The 27,976-nt window shown below is 47.4% G+C and overlaps 1 protein-coding gene and 1 long non-coding RNA gene across 3 annotated transcripts in view; one reads left to right on the top strand and one right to left on the bottom strand.

Annotated features, from left to right (window-relative positions):
* Positions 1 to 27,976, top strand: part of fhit (fragile histidine triad diadenosine triphosphatase) — a 1,624,435-nt gene that overhangs the window by 121,918 nt on the left and 1,474,541 nt on the right. The window contains exon 2 of one of the 2 annotated variants that reach the window (XM_038810530.1): positions 3,419 to 3,467. The exons of the other annotated variant lie outside the window; for it this stretch is intronic. The gene's annotated coding sequence lies outside the window, so the exon portion shown is untranslated. The remainder of the gene's footprint in view (positions 1 to 3,418; positions 3,468 to 27,976) is intronic. 2 annotated transcript variants of the gene reach the window in all.
* On the bottom strand, positions 300 to 1,744 carry LOC119973068. Its single transcript, XR_005462224.1, has 2 exons — positions 1,713 to 1,744; positions 300 to 421 (listed from the first exon to the last, which is right to left on the bottom strand). It is a non-coding gene; the product is annotated as an uncharacterized LOC119973068 (long non-coding RNA).

Here is a 27,976-nt window from a genome sequence, read left to right as displayed (position 1 = left end):
TCAGATGAAACAATGGCAATTTCTGCATTTCCTTGTTATTTTTATCTCCTGATTTATATAAACCTGTTTTGTGGTTTATCGCCCACACTTTGTTTTCAGGAGACTAGCAGATCATGAAAGGGCTTGGGATCAATCCAGCAGATGAAAATCTTAATAAAGACTTTTGTTAAATTTCTAGACATGTTAAATCACCAGATAATGCTTACATAAAGTCACAATCAAGCTCATGAGAATCATGTTTGCTGCTGGCAATAGCCTTTGGCTCTGAACACTTGGAAAATAACAACAGAAGACAAAAATAGAACAAGAAATTTTATTTGTTGCACATGCAAGAATTTTCATATTAAACACAATCGTCTATGATTCTTTGGTCTGATGAATTAGCTGATAGCTGCCATGGCGGCAGTGGGAAAAATACGATCTGTGGAGAGGACAAGAAATCATTTTAGATTGTTACAGCTCATTACTGTACACTGACCTACAAGGAAAGTAAGCACATGTATCATCTTAATTGCTTTACTGGCAGTGATGTTAACTACATGACATCATTAAAGCTGTATTTTTTTTCTCAAATCAAACTGCTTCTGAGAAAGTAAAAAACGACATACATTCAGTGGAATGTCTGGACGTTTAAATTGAGTTCAGGTTCTGCATGCACCCTGAGGACACCTCGCTCTACCTCATCACTATTTATTTTCTGTGGTGTCAGACTGCTTGCCTGGATGACCCACAATTTCCTCCAGTGAATCACAGGAAAGACCAAAGTTATTGAGTAGGATTTTCTGTTGGCCGACGCCGAAATCAGGAAAGACGATTGGGCGGAGAATCAGTTCCAACGGCAAAATTGCGACAGGTGCCAATTTGATGGCAAATTGCAATTCTCCAGCACCTCAACAGCGGCATCAATGCGTTCTGGAATGCACGTACAGTAGACACCGTTTGCATATCATTAGCGGGTACGACCCAGTATTCTCTGGGCCTTTCGCAAATCTCCACTTCCAATGGGCCACGTTCCTGACAGCGTGGTTCACTTGTGCTTTTAAAAATTGGGAAACTGGCATGGCGGCTGCTGAGGGAGAGAGAAGGGGTACAGAAAGTGTCCAACATCGCCATAGTTTGCTGACAGTTGTGCCGCTGGCCACAAGGCTTCTGCCAGAGCCGGGAGAGTAGTGGGGGTGGCCAGGAAGTGGGCCGTGGGGTCGGGGTGGACGGGCATGGAACACCATTGCCACAGCTGGCAAGGCAGCCATGCAGCTGCGCAGACCGCTAACAGCCCATTTTGAACTTAGTGCCACGGGCCGTATAGGTGTCTCCCCAGGGCACTGAATAACACATAAGCTGTATGGGTGCGCTCCAGCACAACCATTGCCATCTTGTTGGCTGGAATAAGTATGTGGTGGGAGTGTCATGTATCCGTGCGACTGCAGCTTGTCAGCCTCCTGAGCGTCAATCACGGACCCGGCGAATCACGCACCGTTTTTCATTGGAATCTATTGTGTTCCACATAGCACCGGTGCTAGCCCCTCAATAGTAGGAGAATCGGCCTCAGTGTGGCGTCAGTCTTTCAGTCGTGGAAGTCCCCAAATTGTGTGTTTGCGTCAACAATTTGTCTCAGAAACAGAGAATCCCGCCCAGTGTCTTTAGCCCTTGTAACAAACAAATCACCAATGATTCTATCACTCGCTCTGGCCACCATCTCTTGCTGGACCTACGTGTTCTACTTGGTCCTGAGTTGAGTTTGTGACCCAAAATCCTCTCCATCACAAAGACTACATCCATAATGTTTTACGTATGCACTCCTGCTATAGTCAAAACTCTAACCTACGCCATGCCCCGCTCACCACTTGTCCTTGTTCTCGCTGATGTATATCGGCTTTCAGTGTGTGACTACCTCAGCTTTATAATTTCCACCTCTAAAGAATTGTGCCTCACTATCTATGTAACCTTCTCCAGCTGGACAGTCCTGCAACAGCTGTGCGTTTCTCTAACTCTGGTTTTTCATCGCCGTGCCTTCACCAATCAGGATCTTAAGCTCAGTCATCCCCTCCCTAAACCTCTGTGCTTCTCCATCATTCTGTCTTCCTTAAAGACCCGTTAGCTTTTGTCAAATTATTTTACTGTGAAGCATTTTGGAATGTTTTCCCAAGCATATTGTGGTTGGAATTTTAAATACCTATGATATACAGTTTTAGTTTGGTTCCCAATGCCTGAAAACAATACACGTCTGCTTTAAATGTAATATTTTAATTTCCCAATTACATTCATTCCTTTTATTCATTCATGAAACATGGGCAGTGTTGGCCTTGCTGGAATTTATTGCCCATCCCAATTATTCCTGAGAAGATGATGGTGAGCCACCTTCTTGAACCACGACCATGTTAGGGAGGGAGTTCCAGAATTTTGAACCAGTATTCATAGAATCACTACAGTGCAGAAGGAGCCACTCCCCTGTCCTATCCCCGGAATCCCTTAACCTAACCGAGACATCTTTGGACAACAAGGGGCAATTTAACATGGCCAGTCCACCTAATCTGCACATCTTTGGATCGTGGGAGGAAACCAAAGCATCTGGAGGAAACTCACACAGACAAAGTGCAAAAGTGTAAACTTCGCAGCCACCCAAAGCCTGAGTTGAACTCGGGTCCCTGGCGCTGTGAGACAGCAGTGCTAACCACTGTGAAAGAATGGTGATAAATTTCCACGGATGGTTTGTGACTTGGAGGGAAACTTGCAGGTGGTGGTCTACCCTTGTTCTAAGTAGTAGAGGTTGTGAGTTTACATGTTGCTGTCAAAGAAGCCTTGGACAGTTTCTGCAATGCATTTTGTAATTGATAACAATCTGCAGTCATGATGCACTGGTGGAGGAGGGTGTGAATGCTTAAGGTGGGCAGCACGGTGGCCTAGTGGTTAGCACAACCGCCTCACGGCACTGAGGTCCCAGGTGCGATCCCGACTCTGGGTCACTCTCTGTGTGGAGTTTGCACATTCTCCCCGTGTCTGCGTGGGTTTCGCCCCCACAACCCAAAAATGTGCAGAGTAGGTGGATTGGCCACGCTAAATTGCCCCTTAATTGGAAAAAATAATTGGGTAATCTAAAGTTAAAAAAAATAATATATAAAAAAAGTGAATGCTTAAGGTGGTGGATGAGGTGCTGGTGAAGTGGACTTCTTTGTCCTAAATTATGTGAACCGTTTGAGTGTTGTAAAAACTGCACTCACTCAGGTTAAGTGGCGAATATTCCTTCACACTCCTGATTTATACTTTGTAGATGATGGAAATGCTTTGGGGAGTCAGATGGTGAATTATTCTCTGTAGTAAACCCTCAGACCTGCTTTTGTAGTTGCAGTAAATATATTGTATTAATTTCAATCAACATTTGTTATTTTTTGTACAATGTCTGTTTTTCTTTTACTTTTAGTTGTCAAGTACTCTGAGCAATTTGGGCCCATTGAGAGTGATCTGTAAGGGTAAGAATATTTATTGCTTTGGGTTGACAATAACATTGTTTTGCAGTATTGATTTTCTCTCATTCTGGGATCTGTACATTTTGATTAAAGAGTTGTAAGTCAGAAACGTCTAAATACTTGTCTGGTTCTGCACAACAAGAGCACCAAATTGTATTCAACAGCACAAGTGATTAGAATAGATAATTGTTTTTTCAAAAATGGCTGATTCCAGTGGCTGCATTCTGATTAAGCAGTTGTATGTTCAAATTTTTTTTTTCAGATTATAGCAATTCATTTAATAATAAATAATGTGGTTGAATTTGTCACCAGTAAATATAACACCTGTTTCCAATAATGTGTTTGTAGAATCTTGGAATGAACAGCACAGATGGAGGCCACTTCACTCATTATACCTGTGCCATTTCATTAGTAGAACTGTTCAGTTAATTCCACTTTTTTAGTGCCCATTGGGCTGATAATATATTTTCTCTAAATGTTAACAAAGAAGGTAATTTTAGCTCAAATACTGACCAATTGCCCATTAACTCTTGCTAGCTCTTCAACAGAAAATATGACGACTGGGAAGTTAAAAGATGATATGCTGCACTATAAACAGCTGCTTAACTCTGTGGAAACAAAATGTGGGTAGTTTCCACCAATACATTGCATTTGGCTGGGTGATCAAGGTCATATTTGTGCTGTGACTGCATAAAACCTGCAAAGGTTTGATTAAATGTGTCAATTAATTTCAATTTTTTTTGATGTGTTCTATTTTATCATGATTGTGGTCTTTTGGATCTCAGTTTATTATTGCTACACAATTGTTCTAATTATAATGGTTTACTTCCAGATCTCTTCTGTACAGCTTTTAAAAATATATTTACTTGTTTATTTGTGTGTTTGTTTTGTTGGTTTGTTTATTTTTACTGTTTTAAAAATAAATTTAGAGTACCCAATTCATTTATTCCAATTAAGGGGCAATTTAGCATGGCCAATCCACCTAACGTGTACACCTTTGGGTTGTAGGGGCGAAACCCACGCAAACATGTGGAGAATGTGCAAACACCGCACGGACTGTGACCCGGAGCCGGGATCGAACATGAGACCTTGGCACCGTGAGGCAGCAATGCTAACCACTGCGCCACCTTGCTGCCCTTATTTTTACTGTTTTAATAAAAATATATGGCCAATCCACTTAGCCTACACATCTTTTGGGTTGTGGGGTGAGACCCATGCAGACACGGGGAGAATGTCCAAATTCCATACGGACAGTGACTCGGGGCCAGGATCGAACCTGGTGGCTCAGTGCCATGAGACAACAGTGCTAACCACTGCACCACCGAGCTTCCCCCTCTTCTGCACAACTTGATGACAGATAAAGAGGGATCTGAGAGCAGCCTTGGGGTTCATTTTACTCTCTATGGGAATGTATCTGGACTTTTGGCAGGCCTGCTTCACCATAAATGGCAGGTCCCGCCACAATAGGGCCACAAAACCCCAGTATTAGCCAAGGGGTTACTGCTTCTGCAATGACATATCTCAAATGTTTCCTGTTATTTGAACATACGTAGAACATAGAACAGACAGTGCAGAATTAGGCCATTTGGCCCATCGAGTCTGCACCGACCCACTTAAGCCCTCACTTCCACTCTATCTCCTTAACCTAATAACTCCTCCTAACCTTTTTGGCCACTAAGGGCTATTTATCATGGCCAATCCACCTAACCTGCACGTCTTTGTACTGTGGGAGGAAACTGGAGCACCCGGAGGAAACCCACGCAGACACAGGAAGAACGTGCAGACTCCACACAGACAATGACCCAGCGGGAAAATCGAACCTGGGACCTTGGCGCTGTGAAGCCACAGTTCTATCCACTTGTGCTGCCTAGACTAGACTAGAATGTTTAAAATTGTGTGCGATATCGCATGATTTTGAAAGGATTTATTTCTGAAAAGCAGAATGTGGTCATTCCAATATAGAGAATAATCCAAACACCTATTTATTTACTATTGCCAATACATTCCTCTGATAGTTAAAATGGAATGTGCAAACACGTATCAATGGTTTGACAATATAATCAGTTCAATATTGGGCATACTATGACCATGATAAACGTACATGGTTCCATATCAGCAAATTAGAAACAGGACAGCTCTGCTCTAATTAACATCTTAATGGATGTATTCATGCTTATGTGAATAAGCCATTTGTTTCTTTAAAAACATTTTTAATTATGCCTCCTTATCTTTTAGCAACAGTGTTGGATTGGAGCTTCAATTATAATACCATGAAGCTAGTAAAAATTGTTAAATGTATGAATTACTGGAAAATTTAGAAAGTGGTTCTGATTACTATGACAAAGATGTTACCAATAAATAGCAAGTGATGAACTGAAGTGGAGGGTACACCTGCTATTGTTTAGAGAAGGAACAGGTCAGAAATCCCAAAGTTATATTTATTGAAATTCTGGAGATTGTGCCAATTTAACAGGAATGTAGTCTCTCTTCCTGCATGTAATATATCATCATCAATGACATTCATTCTACACTCCAAGGACTACTTGCTGCTATTTACTCCTGCCTCTCTGTGCTTGACAAGTTTGCACTTTTGCATGCCCTAGACCTCAGCACAAATTTAGTCCTACCTTTCTGAACAGTAACTTGCAAAGATGAATTAGATAAATGTGAATGCTGTCACCTCTAATTTCAAAGGCTGAAGGAACATATAACTCGGTGAATTCAAGCCAGTGTTGTAATTGAAAGCAAAACTCTACAAATGCTGGAAATATGAAGCAAAAACAGAAATGCTGGGCCCAACATAAAGCTACATCTTTTCAGAGAGCACAAGTTGAGCTTTTAGACATTGAATTTTTCCTTAGAGCTGGAAGATACTACAGATGGCCATGATTGGCCATGCTAAATTGCCCGTAGTGTCCTTAAAAGTAAGGTTAAGGGGGGGGGGGGGTTGTTGGGTTACGGGTATAGGGTGGATACGTGGGGTTGAGTAGGGTGATCATTGCTCGGCACAACAGCGAGGGCCGAAGGGCCTGTTCTGTGCTGTACTGTTCTATGTTCTATGTTCTATGAATAAGATTTAAGAAGGAACTCAACAAGAGGAAATGTAAGAAAAGACAAAAAGAAAATCATGGTCACTGTTTCTTCACTGCACCACTTGTGAATCAACTTGTCTACTGTGTTGACAGACATTGATATTGAGCACGAGATAGAATTTTGTAATTACGTGCTTCACATGATGTGAACTGTTGGAACAGTTTGGGAACAGTTTATGTGTCTGTTATTTGAATTTGAAATTAGATTGGAGTTTTGCAGTATTTAGAATTTTTATTTTATCTGTGGCGGAGTTGGTGCAACGAAGATATTTCCAAAAAAATGATACAAATGTGTTACAATATTTTTGGAAGCTTTCAAGATTTGTTGCATGAGAGCTGACTCAGTTTTTAATTTAAAAAATTCAATTTTTGTGGTTATACAGGTTTTCAATTGTAATCAAAACATATAATAATCAGGTTGGGACTATAACAGAGTGTGATTTCCCTAAAATAAATCAACATATAAAACAAATGCATGGGTGACTTAGAGAGACATACTGCAATTGTTAATACGATTGACCAGCAGATGAATTACTGAGAAAAAAAGCACCTGTTTCCTCAAGGTTGGCATTTCAATTTCAGATTCTGGGCGTGATCTACCAGCTGCGTTGCGCCCGAAATTCAGTGCCGGTAGATGCAGGGTGGTCCTTCTTCCAGGATCTACCCGGCTCGCTACGCCTCCCAAAATCGAACATGATCTTGTGAGATGTCGTGATCTGAAGCCTGTCCATTCTGGGCAGGATCACTATTTTTCAAATCTGCATATTAGAGCAAGACAACTAGTCTCAATCCAATATGCATTCCCATGATCTACCTGAGGCGTGGAGTCCAACCCCCTTTCCTCGGATATCTTGGGCTGGTCCCCACAAACAGGGACAAACGGAATGACACTCTTGCGGGTCTCCCAGTTGATCGGAGGCCCCCAGGTGCTTGCCCTGTTGGCGAGGTAGCAACCTGGCACTGCTGGTGTCATTTGTGCACCCTGGTCCTGCCATTGTGGCACCCTGGCATTGCCAGACTGCCACCCTGGGTGCCAGTATGACACTGCCAAGGTCCTCAGGTGGCATTGCCAGCTAAATATCTGGCTAAACGTGCTTGTTATGGGATTCTGTTCTGATTCGGTTAGATTGCGCTCTCTGCCTTTAGTCATCAGGACCATTGCTCCCCATCGATCTACCATCCCTTGTTAACCAAGACCCTGCTGCCCCTTGTCTGCTGTACTGGCTGGGATTGACACTGGAAAGGTTGAGCCCAGCATTTAGAAATACTCTTCGAGTGTAAAAATGACAAACTGTCAGACTTCTGCAGTGTTATGCTGCAGTGTTAATGATGGAACAACAAGTGATCAAATGTCTTGTCTATGAGTGAGAGGGAGGTCATGGGTTCAAGTCCCATTAATCCAGCTCGACACCTCAATGTAAAACAGAGATAATATTGCATTACAAAAGAGAAAATGCTGGAAAATCTCAGCAGGTCTGGCAGCATCTGTAGGGAGAGAAAAGAGCTAACATTTAGAATCCGATGACTCTTTGTCAAAGCTAACAGACACAGAAAGTGGGAAATATTTATACTGTGGAGTGAGAATGAAAGTTGAGTCATAGCCACAGAAACCCAGGGTAACCGGGTGCTAATGGCCATAGAAGCCAAGGGGAAAGAGTGCTAATGGCAGTCCCCAGAGAGAACAAAAGATGTGAAAGGCCAAACAGCAGAGAAACTAACATCAGAACTATAGCTGTGGGGAGAGGGAAAAGGGAAGCAAAGAGGAGAAAGGGTAAGGAAAAGTGGATAAGATGGGAGGGAGGGGTTAAATATATATTAAGAAAGACAAGAAAGAAAGAAAGAAATGCTAAAAGACACTTAAAATTAAATGGGATGAAAACAAATGGGTCGAGGTGGAGTTGTTGAATTCGATGTTGAGACCGGAAAGCTGTAGCATGCCGAACCGGAAGATGAGATGTTGTTCCTCAATTTTGTGCTGGGCTTCACTGTAACATATCAGCAGGCCAAGGACAGACATGTGGGCATGGGAGCGGGGTCTTTTGTTAAAATGGCAAGCAACGGGAAGGTCAGGGTCCTGAATGTGCACAGACCAAAGATGCTCAGCAAAGCGATCACCCAGTCTGTGTTTGGTCTCTCCGATATAGAGGAGACCATATTGCGAGCAGCGAATGCAGTAGACCAAATTGGAAGAGATGCAAGTGAAATGCTGCTTAACCTGGAATGAGTGTTTTGGGCCTTGGATGTTAAGCATGGAAGAGGTAAAGGGACAGGTATTACACCTTCTACGATTGCATGGGAAGGTGCCATTGGTGATGGGAGAGGTATTGGGTACGGTGGAGGAGTGGACTCGATTATCTCGGAGGGAATGGTCTCTGCGGAATGCTGACAGAGGGAGTGAAGGGAAGATGTGTTTGGTGGTGGCATCACGATGGAGTTGCCGAAAATGACGGAGGATTATGCTTTGCATATGGAGGCTGGTGGAATAAAATGTGAGAACAAGGGGACTGCATACGGAGGCTGGTGGGATGAAATCTCAAAGATAGCATTGCATTGTTAGTGATGCTACCCTAGGAATTGGATTCCGACTAAAGTGGGGAATCTTGATCCAGTGTACCTAATGATGCGGATGGCAGGTGTTGCTCATTCTGGATGAATGTGCTTAACACTCAATTTGGCTCTGTTTCGTTACTTAGCTCTGGAGTCGCCAGGTATCGTTAAGATACCGCCACAAGTTTCAAGGTCAAGTTCAAAGCAATAAAACCATACACCAATTAGTAAGTTCAAACAAATGAGTTTATTATAATACAATTATAAACTACTCACGCACACGCTAAGATGATTAAACTATTCCTACCACTAAATAAACCAATACTTATCTTAAAGGGAACTGCCGGATCAGGGGACAAGGCCTCTTCTCTGCACTGGGTCCGCAGACTTCAGGTTGGAAGGGGTTAAAAAGGGGTCAGGAGTGTCTATCTCTGGTAGCGATCGTTGTGAGACACTTACTTGCTGGTGGCTGCTGTCCGAACCTCTCCTCTCTCTCGGTCAAGGTCTTCTACGGTAAAGGCTGGTCGAGAGGGCTGGTCAAGAGAGGAGGGCTGGTCAAGAAGAACGAACTGAGTTTGGGACCTGTCTTTTATAGGTCCCAGGGCTTTACGCCCTTTTGGGCGGACCCTCTATCTGCTGGGGATCGATTGGGTCTCTTCCCAATCGATTTGTTTGAATCCCCCCAATACTGAGGCTGTCCCTCGGCTACTGGGCGGGCCTTCAGGTGCTTTGTCTTCGAACCCCGCTGGTGCCGGGGTGTCTGGCTTCCTATACAATGTTGCAATCACTTCCCTATTTGTGTCCATTGTCCCTGGGATCGTTCCATTACGATGTTAACTGTCCCGGAGATTGCCTCATTAATATGTGGAATGTTCGTTTCAGTGCTGTCTGCTCTCTTAGCAGACAGAATACTCAGTGGCTTATTGCAGCCTGCTTGTGCTGCAAACTTTTCCATTTTACCCGGCAAGCTTTGCGTTCCTCCATTTTGTATTGAGGGAATGGCCAACTTCGGTGGCTACACATGACCATGAAACTGGACTGCTGGTCTCATTCCAGTCACACATAGAGGCAACTCACTTGGGCAGCTAGGGGAGTGAAGGGGGAGCGTGGATTAACCAACTGAGATGAGAGCTCGAGTTAGAATGAGAGACATTTGGGCCCAGCAGCACTCCTAGTTTTAATTTGGAATCAGGTGTGAACTGGACAAACACACCCATCAGTAAATGCTGTGCTATCAAATTTGTCGGGTGCTATCTTTCAGCTGAAGTGTTAAACTAAGGCATTTCGAACTTCTCAGGTGAAAGGACAAAATTCCATGGTAATTTAAAGTTGATTAAGTTTTCCTGATGAGCTGGCCAACGTTTATCTCTCAAACATTACAACCATTTATCTCATTGTAATTAGAACAAAATTGAACCATAAAATAGAACCATAGAATTCAGTGCAGAAGGAGACCATTCAGCCCATCGGGTCTGCAGTGACCCTCTGAAAAAGCACCACACCATTGGATATTAAGGGGCAATTTAGCATGGCCAATCTACCTAAACTGCACAGTTTTGTGGGAGGGAACAAGAGCACCCAGAGGAAACTCACACAGACACGGGGAGAAAGTGCAAAGTCCAGACAGACAATCACCCATGTATAGAATTGAATCTGGTCTTTGGCACTGTGATGCAACAGTGCAAACCACTGTGCCACACACCATGCTGCACATGAGACCATGTACGCAAATTCTTTGGTGGTTCCCTTTGAAAGTAAACAATTGACTGTAAATTGGTTTGGGATATCCTGAGGACATGGAATGTACTATTTAAATACAAGTTCTTTCCCATTGTAGAATCATAGAATGGTATAGCACAGAAGAAGGTCATTCAGCAGCTTTCTTCAAGCGCAGCTCAGTTATTCCCACTCCCCCACTCATTCCTGGTAGCCCTGAATTTTTTTTTCTCTTCAGATAATTATCCAATTTGACCATTGAATCTGCCTCCAACACTCTCTCGCAGTGCTAACAACTCATTTTGCAAACATTTTTGAAAGGTATTAAACATAATAATTCTAAACTAAATGTCATGTATGATTTTCTTTCTCTTATAAATTGGGACCTTTATAATTCTACTTCAGAAAGCTTGCAGTTAAAATTACATTGCATTTTAACTTTTTGGACTGAGCAAAATAATAATCGAATTAACAGCCTGCCATTCTTTGTAAATCAGAGCTAAAACTTGAATTGTTACTGGATGTGCAGGTAGTGTATGTAAGACTTCTTAAATGATTGAAGTGCAAATATTAAGTCACAACGGTTTGCTTGCTGATAAAATTGCCAGGATGTATGAGTCAGAGGTTGGAAATTCAAATCCCACTCCAGGATTTGGGCAAACACCTAGGCAGAGACTTCAGGCAATAGTTGGAGATGAGTTCCAGAATCTGAATTAACGCCATTCAGATTAGATATTAAATTGAGGCTCTCTATGCTGTGTTGGGTATATGTAAAATCCCGACCCCTCAGTGTTTTAAGAAATGCAGGCAAATTATCTTGATGCCCGGGCTTATATTTATCCCTCAAGAAACATTGCTGAAACATATTGGGTGGGTTTCTCCAGCCCTCAGCAGCATGTTTCTCGGCGTGTGCCATTTGCTGGCAGCGGGATTCTCTCTTTGCGCCACTTGTCAGTAGGATTTCCCATTGAAGACATCCCTTGCCGCTGGGAAATCCGTGAGCGCAGGTGCACTCCCAACAGTTGGAGAATTCCAGCATGAATCTGGTGTATAATCTCATTGCTGAATTCAAAGCCTACTATGTGCAATTTTTTTCTTAAATTCAGTGTACCCAATTCATTTTTTCCAATTAAGGGGCAATTTAGAATGGCCAATCCACCTACTCTGCACATCTTTGGGTTGTGGGGGCGAAACCCACGTAAACACGGAGAGAATGTGCAAACTCCACATGGACAGTGACCCAGAGCCGGGATCGAACCTGGGACCTCCGCGCCGTGAGGCTGCAGGGCTAACTCACTGCGCCGCTATGCTGCCCGATTGGGTGCAAATTGGCTGCTAGATTACAACAGTGACAACACTTAAATTATTTGATTTTGCGAAGCCCTGAAATCATGCAACTTGCTATTTTTAAGCAAGTCTGTGATGTTCGCGAATATCCTTGTGTCATGGGACATGGAAGTGATGTTGATTTATCTTTTGGTAGTCTGATAATATTGAAGTATTCTGGAGGGATCTCTGATTTCCACTGATCAGAACCTCTCTGAGGAAAGTGTTTCATTCCTTTGGTAAGCAGACCAAAACTATTCACAGTATTCTGCTCTTAGTAGTATATAAGAATCCTCCAAACTAGGTGAATGCACATTATGGTCTGTAAGGCTAATGTAATTAATGTGTAGTTCTTTTCGCAGCATTGAATTTATAATCACACCAAATAATAACATGCCAAAATGCCATTTCCCTGTCTTTGATTTTTGTAGCTTTACCTAAATTATAGTGCTCCTGCATCTTGCTTGTCAAATACAAATCAATTAAATTTGCTTCAGAAAAACTTTAATTATTTTGTGCTCACAGCAGATAGATTCCTACAGTATGCACTTAACATTGTAAATGTATATTATAACCATCAAATTATATTATTATGAAAATGAACTCAACATTTGTGAATAGGAAGTGTTTCAAGCACAAACACCCTCAACACTTGAGTGACAGTGACTTAAATGAACAGGTTGTTACTAATTTAAATGTTTTCTGTCTCCCACTGGCTAATTTGTTTTCAAGTATCAAATGGGAGCAAATTGAATACGATTCAAATAAAAGTGGCTTGAATAAAACCTTCCTTTCTATTTATTTTGAAAAGCTGTTTGTTGATAATATGAGGAGTATTTTGCGTTACCATTGCGAGAGATTGTGGAGGGGCTAAAAGTGAAACCAATAAACAGGTTCACCTTGAATCGTGCTGCCTATTCCCACAAGTTCTTCTTTTATTGCTGAGAAAGTGGATTGCAAGAAACTTGCACTATTAAAATTCTCCAAACAACTCTGTTTTTTTAAAATTAAAATTGAATAAGTTGAATATTCATTTCTTTACCTAGTTGCGTGATCAGAAATGCGTAGTTCTCACCCCTCTGTAAATGAAGCACTGAATTAGTTACAAGGTACGCAATATTATAATGACTTCTTCAATTTACTGTCCTCACTGAAACACCTCCAAAAAACTGAAAGTAGTCATGTAGAATAATTGATATCCTGCCACAATAGGCCTTCAGACATCCAGCACTCAATTTTCTGGAAATATGACTGTAATGAGTAGCATTTTAAAAAAAATAAAATTTTTATTGGAATTTTTACAGAAAATATAAAATATAACGACAAACAATGCGTCGATATGGTCTGGGGGTGTTACAGTTATTCTGAGTTATTTTGTTGCATTTCATTGTTTGTTGTTATGTTTTATATTTTCTGTAAAAAATTCCAATAAAAATTATTTAATAAAAACAAAAACAATGAATGCAACAAAATAACCCATAATAACTGTAACACCCCTCAGACCGTGTCAACGCATGTTTCACATCCCCCCCCAACCCCAATGAACAGCAAGAGAACTTAAAAATAAATTTAAATTAAATAAACAAACATAGTCATCGTTTCCCCCCCCCTTCCCCTCCCCCTTCCCCTCCCCTTTCCCTCCCCCTCCCCCCCCCCCCCCCACCCCCGGGTTGCTGCTGCTACTGTCCTCTTACCCTATCGTTGAGCCAGAAAGTCGAGGAAAGGTTGCCACCGCCTAAAGAACCCTTGTACCGATCCTCTCAGGGCGAATTTGACGTTCTCTAGCTTAATGAAACCTGCCATGTCATTGATCCAGGTCTCCACGCTTGGGGGCCTAGCATCCTTCCATTGTAGCAAGATCCTTCGCCGGACTACTAAGGACGCAAAGGCCAGGACACCGGCCTCTTTCGCCTCCTGCACTCCCGGCTCCACCCCAACCCCAAAAATCGCGAGTCCCCATCCTGGCTTGACCCTGGATCCCACCGCCCTCAACACCGTCCTCGCCACCCCTTTCCAGAACTCCTCCAGTGCCGGGAACGCCCAGAACATATGGGCATGGTTCGCTGGACTCCCCGAGCACTTGACACACCTGTCTTCACCCCCAAAGAACCTACTCGTCCTCGTCCCAGTCATGTGGGCCCGGTGCAGCACCTGGAATTGGATGAGGCTAAGTCACGCACACGAGGAGGAAGAATTAACCCTCTCCAGGGCATCAGCCCATGTCCTGTCTTCGATCTGTTCCCCAGTTCCCCCTCCCACTTAGCTTTCAGCTCCTCTACTGACGCCTCCTCCGCCTCCTGCATAACCTTGTAGATATCAGATATCTTCCCCTCTCCGACCCAGACCCCCGAAAGCACCCTGTCACTCACCCCCCTCGCGGGAAGCGAAGGGAATCCCTCCACCTGCCGTCTAGCAAATGCCTTTACCTGCAGATATCTAAACATGTTTCCCGGGGGGAGCCCAAATTTCTCCTCCAACTCCCCCAGGCTCGCAAACCTCCCATCAATAAACAGGTCCCTCAGCTGCCAACCCTGAAATCCCCCATCAATGTTCCCCGGGACGAACCTATGGTTCCCCCTTAACGGAGCCTCCATCGAGCCCCCCACTTCTCCCCTATGTCGCCTCCACTGCCCCCAAATCTTGAGGGTAGCCGCCACCACCGGACTCGTGGTATACCTCGTAGGAGGGAGCGGCCACGGCGCCGTTACCAGGGCCCCCAGGCTTGTATCACCACAGGACGCCCTCTCCATCTGTTTCCATGCTGCCCCCTCCCCCTCCATCACCCACTTGCGCACCATCGACACATTGGCCGCCCAATAATACCCTGAGAGATTGGGTAACGCCAGCCCCGCCCCATCTCTACCCCGCTCCAAGAAGACCCTCTTCACCCTCGGGGTCCCATGCTCCCAAACAAAGCTCATGATGCTGCTAGTCACCCTTCTAAAAAAGGCCCTAGGGATAAAGATGGGCAAACACTGAAAGAGGAACAAGAACCTCGGGAGAACCGTCATTTTGATGGACTGCACTCTACCCGCCAACGATAGCGGCACCATGTTCCACCTTTTAAATTCCTCCTCCATCTGCTCCACCAGCCTGGTAAAATTAAGCTTATGGAGAGTCCCCCAACTCCTGGCCACCTGCACCCCCAGGTATCTGAAACTCTTCACTGCCCTCTTAAACGGGAGTCTCCCAATTCCCTCCTCCTGATCACCCGGGTGTACTACAAATACCTCGCTCTTGCCTAAATTGAACTTATAGCCCAAGAAGCCCCCAAATTCCGCTAACAGCTCCATCACTCCCGGCATTCCCCCTTCTGGATCCGCCACATCCAACAGCAGGTCGTCCGCATACAGTGATACCCGATGTTCCTCCCCACCACGCACCAGACCCCTTCATCTCCCTCCTCCACTGTGTCTCCGCCTTTCTGGTGGTCAACAAGTCAAATTTGGCCTGCAAACTACGCCGTTCCCCCAGCAACCCCTCCTCCGGTGCCTCCGCTTATCTCCTGTCCACATCCAGGAGCTCCCCCATCAGTCTCTCCCTCTCCTTCCTCTCCCTCCTTTCCCTGTGGGCCCAGATGGAGATCAGCTCCCCCCGGATCACTGCTTTCAGAGCCTCTCAGACCATCCCCACCCGGACCTCCCCATGTCGTTGGTATCAAGATACCCCTCAATACTTCCCCGGACCCTCCTACACACCTCATCAGCCAGCATCCCCACATCCAGGCGCCAGAGCGGGCGCTGGTCCCGCGCCTCCCCCATCTCCAGATCAACCCAGTGCGGAGCATGGTCTGAAATCGCTATGGCCGAATACTCGGCATCCTGCACCTTCGGGATCAATCCCCTGCTCAGGACGAAAATTCTATTCGGGAATAGACCCTATGGACATGGGAGAAAAAGGAATACTCCCGCGCTCTCGGCCTCCGAAACCTCCAGGGATCCACCCCTCCCATCTGGTCCATAAACCCTCTCAGCACTTTGGCCGCCGCCGGTCTCACACCCGTCCTTGAACTGGACCAGTCCAGTGGGGAATCCAGCACTGTGTTAAAGTCTCCCCCCATGATCAGGCCCCCTGCCTCCAGGTCCGGAATGTGGCCCAACAAGCGCGTCATGAAGCCAGCATCATCCCAATTCGGGGCATATACATTAACCAGCACCACCTTCTCTCCCTGCAGCCTACCCTTCACCATAATATATCTGTCCTCCTTGTCCGACACCACCTCAGCCGCCTTGAACGCCACCCTCTTCCCCACCAGAATCGTCACCCCCCCCGGTTCTTCGCGTCCAATCCTGAGTGAAAAACCTGCCCCACCCACCCCTTCCTCAGACGAACCTGGTCCGCCACCTTCAAGTGGGTCTCCTGGAGCATAGCCACGTCCGCCTTCAGCCCCTTCAGATGAGAAAATACCCTAGTTCTCTTAACTGGCCCATTCAGCCCCCTCACGTTCCAGGTAATCAGCCGGATCAGAGGGCAACCCGTCCCTCTCCCCCGCCGGCTAGCCATAGCTTATCGACTGCCCGCCCCAGGCCGGCTCGCCCCGCCTGACCCGTTCCCCATGGTGATAACGCCTCTCCTCTACCCCCCCCCCCCCCCCCCCCCCCCCGGCCCACACCAGCTCCTTCCTGGCCATTCCAGCTGCAACCCGGTATCCCCCCAGGCTAGGACCCCTCCTAGCCGCGACACACCCTCCATGGTACTTCCGTGAGTCAGCTGACTTGTGCTGACCCTGGCAGCTCCCGCCAAAACCCATCCCCTCCCGGTATGGGAGCATCCCCCTCTTGCCACACCTCCTTGGCACCGCTTCAGCGCGGGAAAGAAAACCAGTAGAGGCCATGCCCCTACCTCCAGCTCCGCCCCCCCACCCCGCAGTGCGGGAAACCAGAGGAAAGCCCGCGCTTTCACACTGCCACACCCCACCCTTCTGACGCAGCTCCCCAAAATCCAGTTTCACCCCAACCCCCAGCCCCGTACAGAAGAGAACATATAAAACACAAACCCCCAACATTCCCCACATCCCCCACACCCATACCCAACAGACAAACCCACCCGGAAACAGAGCAAAATGAAAACCAGCATAAAAAACACGTGTCAAAATTGAAGAACAGCAACAGCGAAAACAGCAACGGCCATAGTGTGTCCCCAGACCCCAGTTCGAGTCCAGCTTCTCCGCCTGTACAAAGGCCCACGCCTCCTCCGGGGACTCCAAGTAGTGGTGCCGGTCCTTATATGTCACCCACAGACGTGCAGGCTGCAGCATTCCAAATCTGACCTGCTTGGCATGCAGCACCGCCTTCGTCCGGTTGAACCCGGCCAGCCGCTTTGCCACCTCCGCACTCCAGTCCTGGTAGATTCGCACTACCGAATTCTCCCACTTGCTGCTCCTCTCTTTCTTGGCCCAGCGCAGCACACACTCCCGGTCATTAAATTGGTGGAACCGCACCAGCACCGCCCGCGGGGGTTCATTTGCCTTAGGCCTCCTGGCCAGCACTCTGTGAGCTCTCTCAAGCTCCAGGGGCAAATGGAAGGACCCCGCTCCCATCAACGAGCTCAACATCGTACGACGGGAGATCCGACCCCTCCAGCCCCTCCGCCAGGCCCAGGATCCTCAAATTCTTTCGCCTCGTGCGAACGTCCAGCTCCTCCAAGCGGTCTTGCCGCTTTTTGTGGAGAGCCTCGTGCAACTCCACTTTCCCCACGAGGACCACGGCCTCCTCCTCCATCTCAGCGGCCTGCTGCTGCCACTCCCGAATGGACACCTCCTGGGCCGCCTGGGTCCCAAGCAGCTTGTTGGTAGTCACATTCAGGGAGTCCAGCAACTCAGCCTTCAGCTCCGCAAAACAGCGCAGAAGAGAGGCTTGCTGCTCCTGCGCCCACTTCTACCAGTCCTCGGGTGTTCCGCTGGCCGCCATTTTGTCCTTCTTCCCCCGCTTTTCTTGGGGAGCTGCTGCAGGTTTTTCCTTTGCCCCACTCCGGGTGAGCACCATAAATTATGGGGAATGCTCCTCTAAACACCTTCCCCCACCGGGATTCGTCGAGACAGCGCCGTTTGGGGCCCTCAAATCGGCCCAAAAGTCCTTAAGTAGCGGGAGCTGCCGAACGTGCGGCTTAGCCACAACCGGAAGTCCATGAGTAGCATTTTTTAATTAAAGGAAAATTATTTCAACTTGTCAGAATCTCAGGCAACCATTATAGTTCCAGTTTTATTCAGAGTGTTTGCTGTTATGATCTCTGCTAATTTAAGACATTGGGCGCGATTTAACAAAGCAAAATCAGAATAGCAGAGTGTTACTCGACCTCTGCAATTCTGAGAACGACCCTTGCTATCAAACGGGAGTTTGCATTTTTTGGGTCCTTGTAATGATAGGCAGACTATCATCTGTATGTAATATGAGTAAATAATCATCATCTACATGTGTATTACAGGTTATATGTTTTACTGTTGTAATTCCAGCATCCGACCAGCAGGTGGGGTGCCCCGGATATACCGTGTGTTCCATTAGAAGGTTTTTGTAAGGAGTTGATAACTAGTTGCATATTAGAGTAGCTCTAGAGTATCTCAGTGTAAGTTAGTGTTAGACATTCATTTCCAACTGTATCCATCTTCAATATTTTAGTTGTTCATTAGTCTAGTGTTAGTAGTAAATAACTTTGTTTATCAAAGTTCTTTGTTCACATGGCAATATCAAGATCCCACATCATAGAACATTACATGGTACCTTGGAGTGGATGCCAAAAGAGAATAGTTAGGGAAAGTTTGATACTTCGAGAAGACACAAGAGAACAATCGGAGACTCAAAAAAAAATTGGCTATAAAACAAAATAATATCAGGATCGTTGAGGCGAGATGGAAGCATTGAAGACTCCCTGCCAACTGATCACGACTGGTAATGTAGATGCAAACTGGCATGCTTTCAAGCAACAGTTCACTTTTAATGTCCAAGCGCTTGTTCTCCAAGAAGCTTTGGATGAGAGAAAAATAGCACTCCTAATGACAGTAGCTGGTCCCCAAGCAATTGATCTGCATAATACTTTTCAGTTCGCTTTGGAGGAAGACAAGAAGACCTACTCAAAAATAATCGAACAATTCGATGATTGCCATCCGCAAAAAAACAAAACCTTTGAGCACTGTGTATTCAAGATGAGACTACAAAAATAAGCCGAAACCTGTTTTGTCACTGATCTACGTCTCAAAGCACAATCCTGCAATTTTGCAGACCTCCATGATTCATTGATAAAAGACCAAATAATATACGGTCTGCAATGTGATAAATTACGCAAATGATTGCTGAGGGAAAACGATTTAACACCAGCAGATGCCATAAATATATGCAAGGCCAGTGAGATTGCACAAAAGCAAATCACTGAGATTCAGACACAAGAAAGTGGCGAGAAAAAAGAGGGTATAACCCACGCCATCTTTGCTATGTCGCAGCGGGATCTGAAATGTGGTCAGTGTGGTGGCCATTTTGAGAACACCATTTTATGTCGGAGGTGCGGCAGAATGCACGGCCTAAGAAAATGCCCTGCATATGGCAAAACATGCGCCAGATGCTCCAAGTGAAACCATTTTGCACAGCAAGAATGCATCATCCAAGAGTGTCAATGTAATAACCGAGGCTAAAAAAATTAGTGATTCGTTAATTATGCAAACTGCAGCTTGTATAGGCAAGCTGAGTTTAATGGTGTATCAAATGGTCTGGAAAGTTCTTTTTTCATGGACATGATCAATGAAGGCGCTGAACAAAAAACATAAAAATAGAAGAAGAAATAGCAAACTACTTGGATAATTGGACGATTCTGCTCATAATTAATCAAACCATCACAAATATCAAACTGGTCACAGGTGCCATAGCGAACTTAATCAACGAAGCAGACCTGCTGAAGATGTGGATTCAACCACGAATAGAGGATAACGATTGCAATCTCACCGACAGCAGCTCCGTGCAAAGAACAGCACACTCAAGCAACTAGAGGAAATGCTGAGAGGGCAGTCTGACTATGAAGAGGTTAAAAAAGAGCTGAGTATCCTGAAATCGATGGGAGATGTAACATCAGAAGGACCTGGATCACAGGACACATCCAAAACCTTCTGCTGGAAAAGAACCGCAAATTGCAATCTGGAATTGCAACTCTGCGGATCACCAACAGTTACCTCAGTGATCCCGTTCCAGCATTAGATCTCGGACAACAGCTCCAGCTCAAAGTCCAGCATATGCAATATATAGAAACCGAGAATCAGAAACTGCGGGACCCACTTGAGAAATACAACAAGGAGTTTGCAGAAGTCAAGAATCAGGAAGTAACAATAAAAACACTTAAAGAAAAAATCAACGCATATGAGCAGACCTTGAGCAGCAAAGCAGAAAGCCTTGCTCTTGGGAAAGATCAGATATCATGGAATAACTTCACGAAAAGGGACAGGAAGTTGCCAAAGACGCAAACCTTTTTGGCCTCCAAATTTGAGGAGGCTGATCACAAGGTCCAGGTATTACAGACAGCCCTGGAATCAATTGCCAAAGTGGATGAAGATGAAGTTATCAGGGTAGATCTGGAAAGAGCCAATCAGAGGGCAGAGGTGGTTCAAAGAGACACAGAGACCTTACATGAGCAACTTCCCTCAGCTAACAAATCCCTGTAGCAAGCCACCCAGATCCAGAAAGCTTCTGGTGTGGAACAAGCCAGTGAAATGTTCACACAATCAAGTCAGGGAGTTGAACTGACCACAAAAGTTGAGGATGTACAGGCAAACATTTTCTTAAAAATGGTATTATTGGGTTTGGACATGATATGAATACAGGTGTATATATATATATGTGTATATAGAAAAACCAAACACAAAGAAAGTACGAAACAGGAAAGGGGGTCTTCCCGCTCCCTCCTTTTATTTTTCTTTTTACAAAATGATGCACCACCAATTGGACTCGAGTCGTGAAGTAGTTCCAAACAACAGGCTTTAACACACTAGATGTGTGCCCGGCAGTATACGTAGAGAGAAAGGACGACTTCCAGCCGGTATGGGTTCTTATACCCCGCCTCGTAGGCGGAGCTACCAACCTCTCAGCCAATTGGCGGGGAGTCACATGACTAGCCTCAGCCAATTTGCAGAGAGGCACATGACTTGCCTGGGCTAATGGACAGCGAGTCCTCTGCACCAATGGCAGCTTGGTTCGAGGGTATCGTAATCTCCCTAGTCATACTACCACATTCACCCCTTGTTGAAAAAGAAGCGGGGGGGGTGGGGGGGAGGAGAGACGGAAGAGAGAGGGGGGGGCTGGGTTGCGGGGGCGCTGGAGGCGGTTGGGACTGGAGGGGGGTGCTGGTGCTGGGGGATGCAGCCCGAAGGGAGACCGTGCTTCCGGAGCAGGATGGGCCTGGGAGTGGCCAGCCAGGTTGGGAGCTGGGTCCCTGAGGAAGACTTCCTGAGGGAAACAAGATGACGTTCGTGAGGTGTTTGACTTGTGGCAGTACAGAGGATTTACCGAATAGAGTGGAGGGCGTCTGGGAAGACCTCTTGCCAGTGGGAGACCGGGAGACACCTGGACCACAGGGCCAGCAGGATGGTCTTCCAGACCGTACCATTCTCCCTCTCGATCTGACCGTTACCCCGGGGGGTTGTAACTGGTCGTCCTGCTAGAGGCGATGCCCCTGCTAAGCAGGAATTGACGCAGCTCGTCACTCATAAAGGAGGACCCCCGGTCGCTATGGATGTACGCGTGGTAACCGAACAGGGAGAAAATGGAGTGGAGGGCTTTGATGATGGTTGTCGTGGTCATGTCGGGGCAGGGGATGGCGAACGGGAAGCGGGCGTACTCGTCAATCACGTTTAGGAAATACGCGTTGCGGTTGTTGGAGGGGAGGGGACCTTTGAAGTCCATGCTGAGACGTTAAAAGGGGCGGGAAGCCTTTATCAGATGCACTTGCTCGGGGCGGTAAAAGTGCGGCTTGCACTCCGCACAGATGTGGCATTCCCTGGTCACAGTCCTGACCTCCTCGATGGAGTAGGGCAGGTTGCGGGTCTTAATGAAATGAAAGAAGCGGGTGACCCCCGGATGGCAGAGGTCCGTGTGGAGGGTTCGGAGGCGGTCCACCTGTGCGTTGGCACAGGTACACCGGACAGGGCATCAGGAGGCTCGTTGAGCTTCCCAGGACGATACAAGATATTGTAGTTGTACGTGGAAAACTTGATCCGCCACCGCAAGATCTTGTCGTTCTTGATCTTGCCCCTCTGTGCATCATCAAACATGAAGGCCACTGACCGTTGGTCTGTGAGGAGGGTAAACCTCCTGCCGGCCAGATAGTGCCTCCAATGTCGCACAGCTTCGACTATGGCCTGTACCTCCTTTTCCACCGAGGAGTGGCGGAGTTCGGAAGCGTGGAGGGTCCAGGAGAAGAAGGCCACGCGTCTGCCCGCTTGGTTGAGGGTGGCCGCCAGAGCTACATCAGACGTGTCACTCTCGACCTGGAATGGGAGGGACTTGTCGATAGCGCGCATCGTGGCCTTTGCAATGTCTGCTTTGATGCGGCTAAAGGCCTGGCGGGCCTCCATCGACAGGGGGAACGTATTGGACTGGATGATAGGGCGGGCTTTTCGGCGTAGTTAGGGACCCACTGGGCATAATAGGAAAAGAAGCCCAGACAGCGTTTGAGGGCTTTGGGGGAGTTGGGGAGAGGGAGTTCCATTAGGGGGTGCATGCGTTCGGGGTCGGAGCCTATCACTCCGTGACGCACTACGTAGCTGAGGATGGCTAGACGGTCGGTGCTGAACACGCACTTATCCTTATTGTAAGTGAGGTTAAGGAGTTTTGCGGTACGGAGGAATTTGCGGAGGTTGATGTCGTGGTCCTGCTGGTCATGGTCGCAGATGGTGACATTGTCGAGATACGGGAAGGTTGCCCGTAAACCGTATTCGTCAACCATTCGGTCCATCTCCCTTTGGAAGACCGAGATCCCATTTGTGACACCGAATGGAACCCTTAAAAAGTGGCAGAGTCGCCCATCTGCTTCAAACGCAGTGTACTTTCGGTCACTCGTGCGGATGGGTAGCTGGTGGTAGGCGGACTTAAGGTCCACCGTGGAAAAGACTTTGTACTGCGCGATCCTGTTAACCAGGTCGGAGATACGGGGAAGAGGATACGCGTCCAGCTGCATAAACCTGTTGATGGTCTGACTGTAGTCTATGACCATCCGATTTTTCTCCCCAGTCCTAACCACCAGCACTTGTGCTCGCCAGGGACTGTTGCTAGCCTCTATGACCCGTTCCTTCAGAAGCCTTTGGACCTCGGACCTGATGAAGGTCCGGTCCTGGGCACTGTACCGTCTGCTCCTAGTGGCGACGGGTTTGCAATCCGGGGTGAAGTTTGCAAACAAGGAAGGGGGGTTGACCTTGAGGGACGCGAGGCTGCAGACATTAAGGGGGGGAATAGGGCCGCCGAATTTGAAAGTTAAGCTCTGCAGGTTGCACTGAAAATCCAGTCCTAGGAGTGTTGGTGCGCAGAGGTGGGGAAGGACGAGGAGCTTATAGTTTTTAAAAACCCTCCCCTGGACCGCTACGCAGCACCCTGTGGTTTGGACTGAGTGCGAACCGGAGGCCAGAGCGATTTTGTGTTTCACTGGGTGAACGGGGAGCGCACAGCGTCTTACCATGTCGGGGTGGATAAAACTCTCTGTGCTCCCGGAGTCCAGTAGGCAGCTCGTCTCATGGCCGTTGAGGAGGATCTGTGTGGTCGCCGTGGGAAGGGTGCGGGGCCGTGATTGATCCAGCGTCACCGAGGTGAGTTGTCCCAGGAACTCAGAGTCGTCATCCATCATCGAGTAGCCACTTGCGGGGTCCTCCGTGCCGATACAAGATGGCGGCGCCCGTCGGCCGCATGTGGTGGGAGGTGAACAAGATGGCGGTGCCCGAGGTTCGCACGTGGAGTCGGGGCCCAAAATGGCGGCACCTGGGGATCGCACGTGGTGTCGGGGGCCCAAAATGGCGGCATCCGGGGATCACCCGTGGTGGTGGGGGGTGGGGGCAGCGAGGTCCGCGGGCCGCATGGGGCCCTAGAGGAGCGCGGGGGGGGGGACCCGCGGTCGCTGTTCGGGACGGCAGCGACCGATTTCAATTGGCAGACGGCCGCAAAGTGGCCCTTCTTGCCGCAGCTTTTACAAGTTGTGGTGCGGGCTGGGCAGCGCGGGCGGGGTGCTTGGCCTGACCGCAAAAGTAGCAGCGGGACCCCGTGGGTTTATCAGGGCGCCCTGCAGCGCAGGTCTGGGGGGTCAAAATCGGCAGGGGTGAGGGGGGTCACGTGCCACGCTACCGAAGGGGCCGCCGCGCGGCCGGGGGTATAGACGCGGGCGTTGCGGTCAGCGACCTCTAAGGAGGATACGAGGGTCCGTGCCTCAGCGCAGCTTAAAGTGTCCTTTTCCAGAAGCCTCTGGTGTATCTGGGATGATTGAATGCCCGCAACAAATGCGTCCCTGATCAAAAGGTTGGTATGTTCAGCCGCAGTGACTTGCGGGCAGGCGCAATTTCTCCCCAGGACAATGAGGGCCCGGTAGAATTCGTCGAGGGACTCACCAGGGAATTGTTGCCTTGCAGCCAGGAGGTGCCGCGCATAGACCTGATTCACTGGCCTGGTGAAAAGTCCCTTCAGCAGGTCCATGGCGGTGTCATAGTCCAGTTCATCCACTATCAGAGAGTAGACGGCGGTGCCCACGCACGGGTGGAGGATGTGGAGTTTCTGTTCCCTTCTCAGGCGGATTTCTGCTGTGGTGAGGTAGTTGTTGAAACATGCCAGCCAATGTTTAAACGTTGCTGACGCGTTTGCAGCATGCGGGCTGATGTGGAGGCATTCTGGCTTGATCCGTAGCTCCATTTCAAAATTCTAGTGTATTAAATTGATGCACCATCAATTGGACTCGAGTCGTGAAGTAGTTCCAAACAACAGGCTTTGAAATGAAAAAAATGAAAATCGCTTATTGTCACGAGTAGACTTCAATGAAGTTACTGTGAAAAGCCCCTTGTCGCCACATTCCGGCGCCTGTCCGGGAAGGCTGTTACGGGAATCGAACCGTGCTGCTGGCCTGCTTGGTCTGCTTTCAAAGCCAGCGATTTAGCCCAGTGTGCTAAACAGCCCCTTTAATACACTAGATGTGTGCCCGGCAGTAGACGTACAGAGAAAGGCCGACTGCCAGCCGGTATGGGTTCTTATACCCTGCCCTGTAGGCGGAGCTACCAACCTCTCAGCCAATCGGCGTGGAGTCACATGACTAGCCTTCAGCAATTGGCAGAGAGGCACATGACTTGCCTGGGCCAATGGGCAGCGAGTCTTCTGCACCAATGACAGCTTGGTTCCAGGGTACCGTAATCTCCCTAGTCATACTACCACACAAAACATGGTGGAGGGGTCACCCGGGTGGTGCCCCTAATGCTATTTACATTTCTCGATGCAGTTGCCTCGGCCTTGGGGATTTTTCATATCTTCTTCCAATTTTCTCTTACTCTTCTCTCGCCTTGCTGTGGTTGTTGTGGTCATTGTCTTCCCCTGTGGTCTCCCCCCCCCCCCCCAATTTGTGTTCATTTATCTTTTCTCCCTTCTGACTCCCCTCTATTGTTCTCCCCCTTATCCACCCCCCCTCCCTCCCTGCATCCCCACTCCTTCCTCCCCTCCCACTCCCCCTTCTTCTCTGTGATCCTGCTGGGTTTGGCTACATCTTCTTGCTCCTCCCCCACTTCCATCTCTTCTATTTTGTCCTGACCATTTATCCTTGGTTTTTGGCCACTTATTTAATTATATGTTGGCCACAAACAGCTCCCAGAACAGTCGGGTGAATGGCTCCCACGTTCCGATCTACGGATGGCGAATTTGATTTTCTCCATTTGGAGAAATTCCGATCGGTCAGACAGCCAGTCTACAGCTTTATGTGCTGCTGGCCGCCAGCCGAGCAGGATTCTACGGTGGGTGATCAGGGAGGCAAAGGCAAGGGCTTCAGCCCTCCTCCCCATGAAGAGATCTGGCTGTTCTGATACTGCCACTTTTGGGCATGGTTCCACCCTCATCTCCACCACTTTGGACATTGCCTCGAAGAAGGTTGTCATGTACCCAGCAAGTCTGGGGCAAGACCATAACATGTGGCCGTGGTTGGTGGCCTTGGCTCCGTTCACATCTGTCCTCCACCTCCGGGAAGAACCTACTCATTCACATTCTCTAACCTACTCATTGACGTTTTCGAACCTACTCATTCACATTCTAGACGCAAACCTAACCAAACTCCGTGAAACCTCAGCAAGTCAGGTCTCACAACTGGACCTGTTCATGCTCAAAAAAAATATAGATCCAGGTGCGTATAGATACCAAGCTTGTCTTGAGGGAGAAAACAGAAAAGAACAAGAGTTCATGCTTAAGCAACAGATCTTTCAAGAGGCAAAAAGTCAATGGTTCTTCAAAAATAGAGCAAAGAAAATAAGATTTCAACACATTTACAAATACCACCAGCACAGGAAAAAGACCACTTTGGGCAGAAAAGGCGGTACAGCAGCAGAATCAGTCGGAAGCCTAATCGATTGAACTAATGAAATGTCACGTTTGCATGCATGCCATTTTACATGACTAAAATCAATGTAAATGTGTAAAGTTTGAATGTACATGATTATGATTCAAAATCATTTCAAAAGAAAGGAAGGTATGATGATGGGTAGACTATATAATATGAGTAAATAATCATCATCTACATGTGCATTTTAAGTTATATGTTTTACTGTTGTAGTTATAGCATCCGACCATCAGGTGGGGCAAGTATACAAGCACAAGATGCACGATTAACCTATTGGCTCACTTAAATACGTTAATCTGGATCTTGTCCAGTGAAGCCGAGATCCAAATGACGACGTCTTGTGAGATCTTGTTAGGTCTTGCGAGGTGTTCCAAGTATCGCAAATCCAGCAAGAGGTCTCTCACGAGATTTAACGCCTTATCGCGTTACCAAGTCCAGTGTGATGAGACCATTCGATTGCACCCATTTACTTTATTTGAAAGTTCTCTGTCATTTCTGAATGTAGGTAGGAAGAGAGATGGGGATTTGAGACAGAAATTCAGGGATCTAGGGTGGAAGCTGAGAGCTAGAACAAACAGAGTTGTTATCTCTGGGTTGTTACCCGTGCCACGTGCTAGCGAAGTGAGAAATAAGGAGAGAGAGGAGTTGAACACGTGGCTACAGGGATGGTGCAGGAGGGAGGTTTTTGGTTTCCTGGATAATTGGGGCTCATTCTGGGGTAGGTGGAACCTCTACAAACAGGATGGTCTTCACCTGAACCAGAGGGGTACCAATATCCTGGGGGGGGGGGGGGGGGTGTAGATTTGCTAGTGCTCTTCGGGGGGGTTTAAACTAATTCAGCAGGGGGATGGGAACCTAAATTGTAGTCCCAGTGTACAGGATGTTGAGAGTAGTGAGGTCAGGGATAGGGTTGAAAGTTCGAAAGAGGGCACCGGCAAGCAAGATGCTGGTTTGAAGTGTGTCTACTTCGACGCCAGGAGCATCCGGAATAAGGTGGGTGAGCTTGCAGCATGGGTTGGTACCTGGGATCTCGATGTTGTGGCGATTTCTGAGACATGGGTAGAGCAGGGACAGGAACGGTTGTTGCAGGTTCCAGGATTTCGATGTTTCTGTAAGAACAGAGAAGATAGTAAAAGAGGGGGGGGTGTGGCATTGTTAATCAAGGAAAGTATTACGGCGGTAGAAAGGACGTTTGAGGACTCGTCTACTGAGGTAGTATGGGCCGAGGTTAGGAACAGGAGAGGCGAGGTCACCCTGTTGGCAGTTGTCTATAGACCTCCGAATAGTTCCAGAGAT

This window comes from Scyliorhinus canicula, chromosome 11 (genome assembly GCF_902713615.1).
Source record: "Scyliorhinus canicula chromosome 11, sScyCan1.1, whole genome shotgun sequence".
Taxonomy (NCBI): Eukaryota; Metazoa; Chordata; class Chondrichthyes; order Carcharhiniformes; family Scyliorhinidae; genus Scyliorhinus; species Scyliorhinus canicula.
The sequence above is the reverse complement of the archived record's forward strand: the minus strand, read 5'-3'. Positions and strand labels throughout refer to the sequence as shown.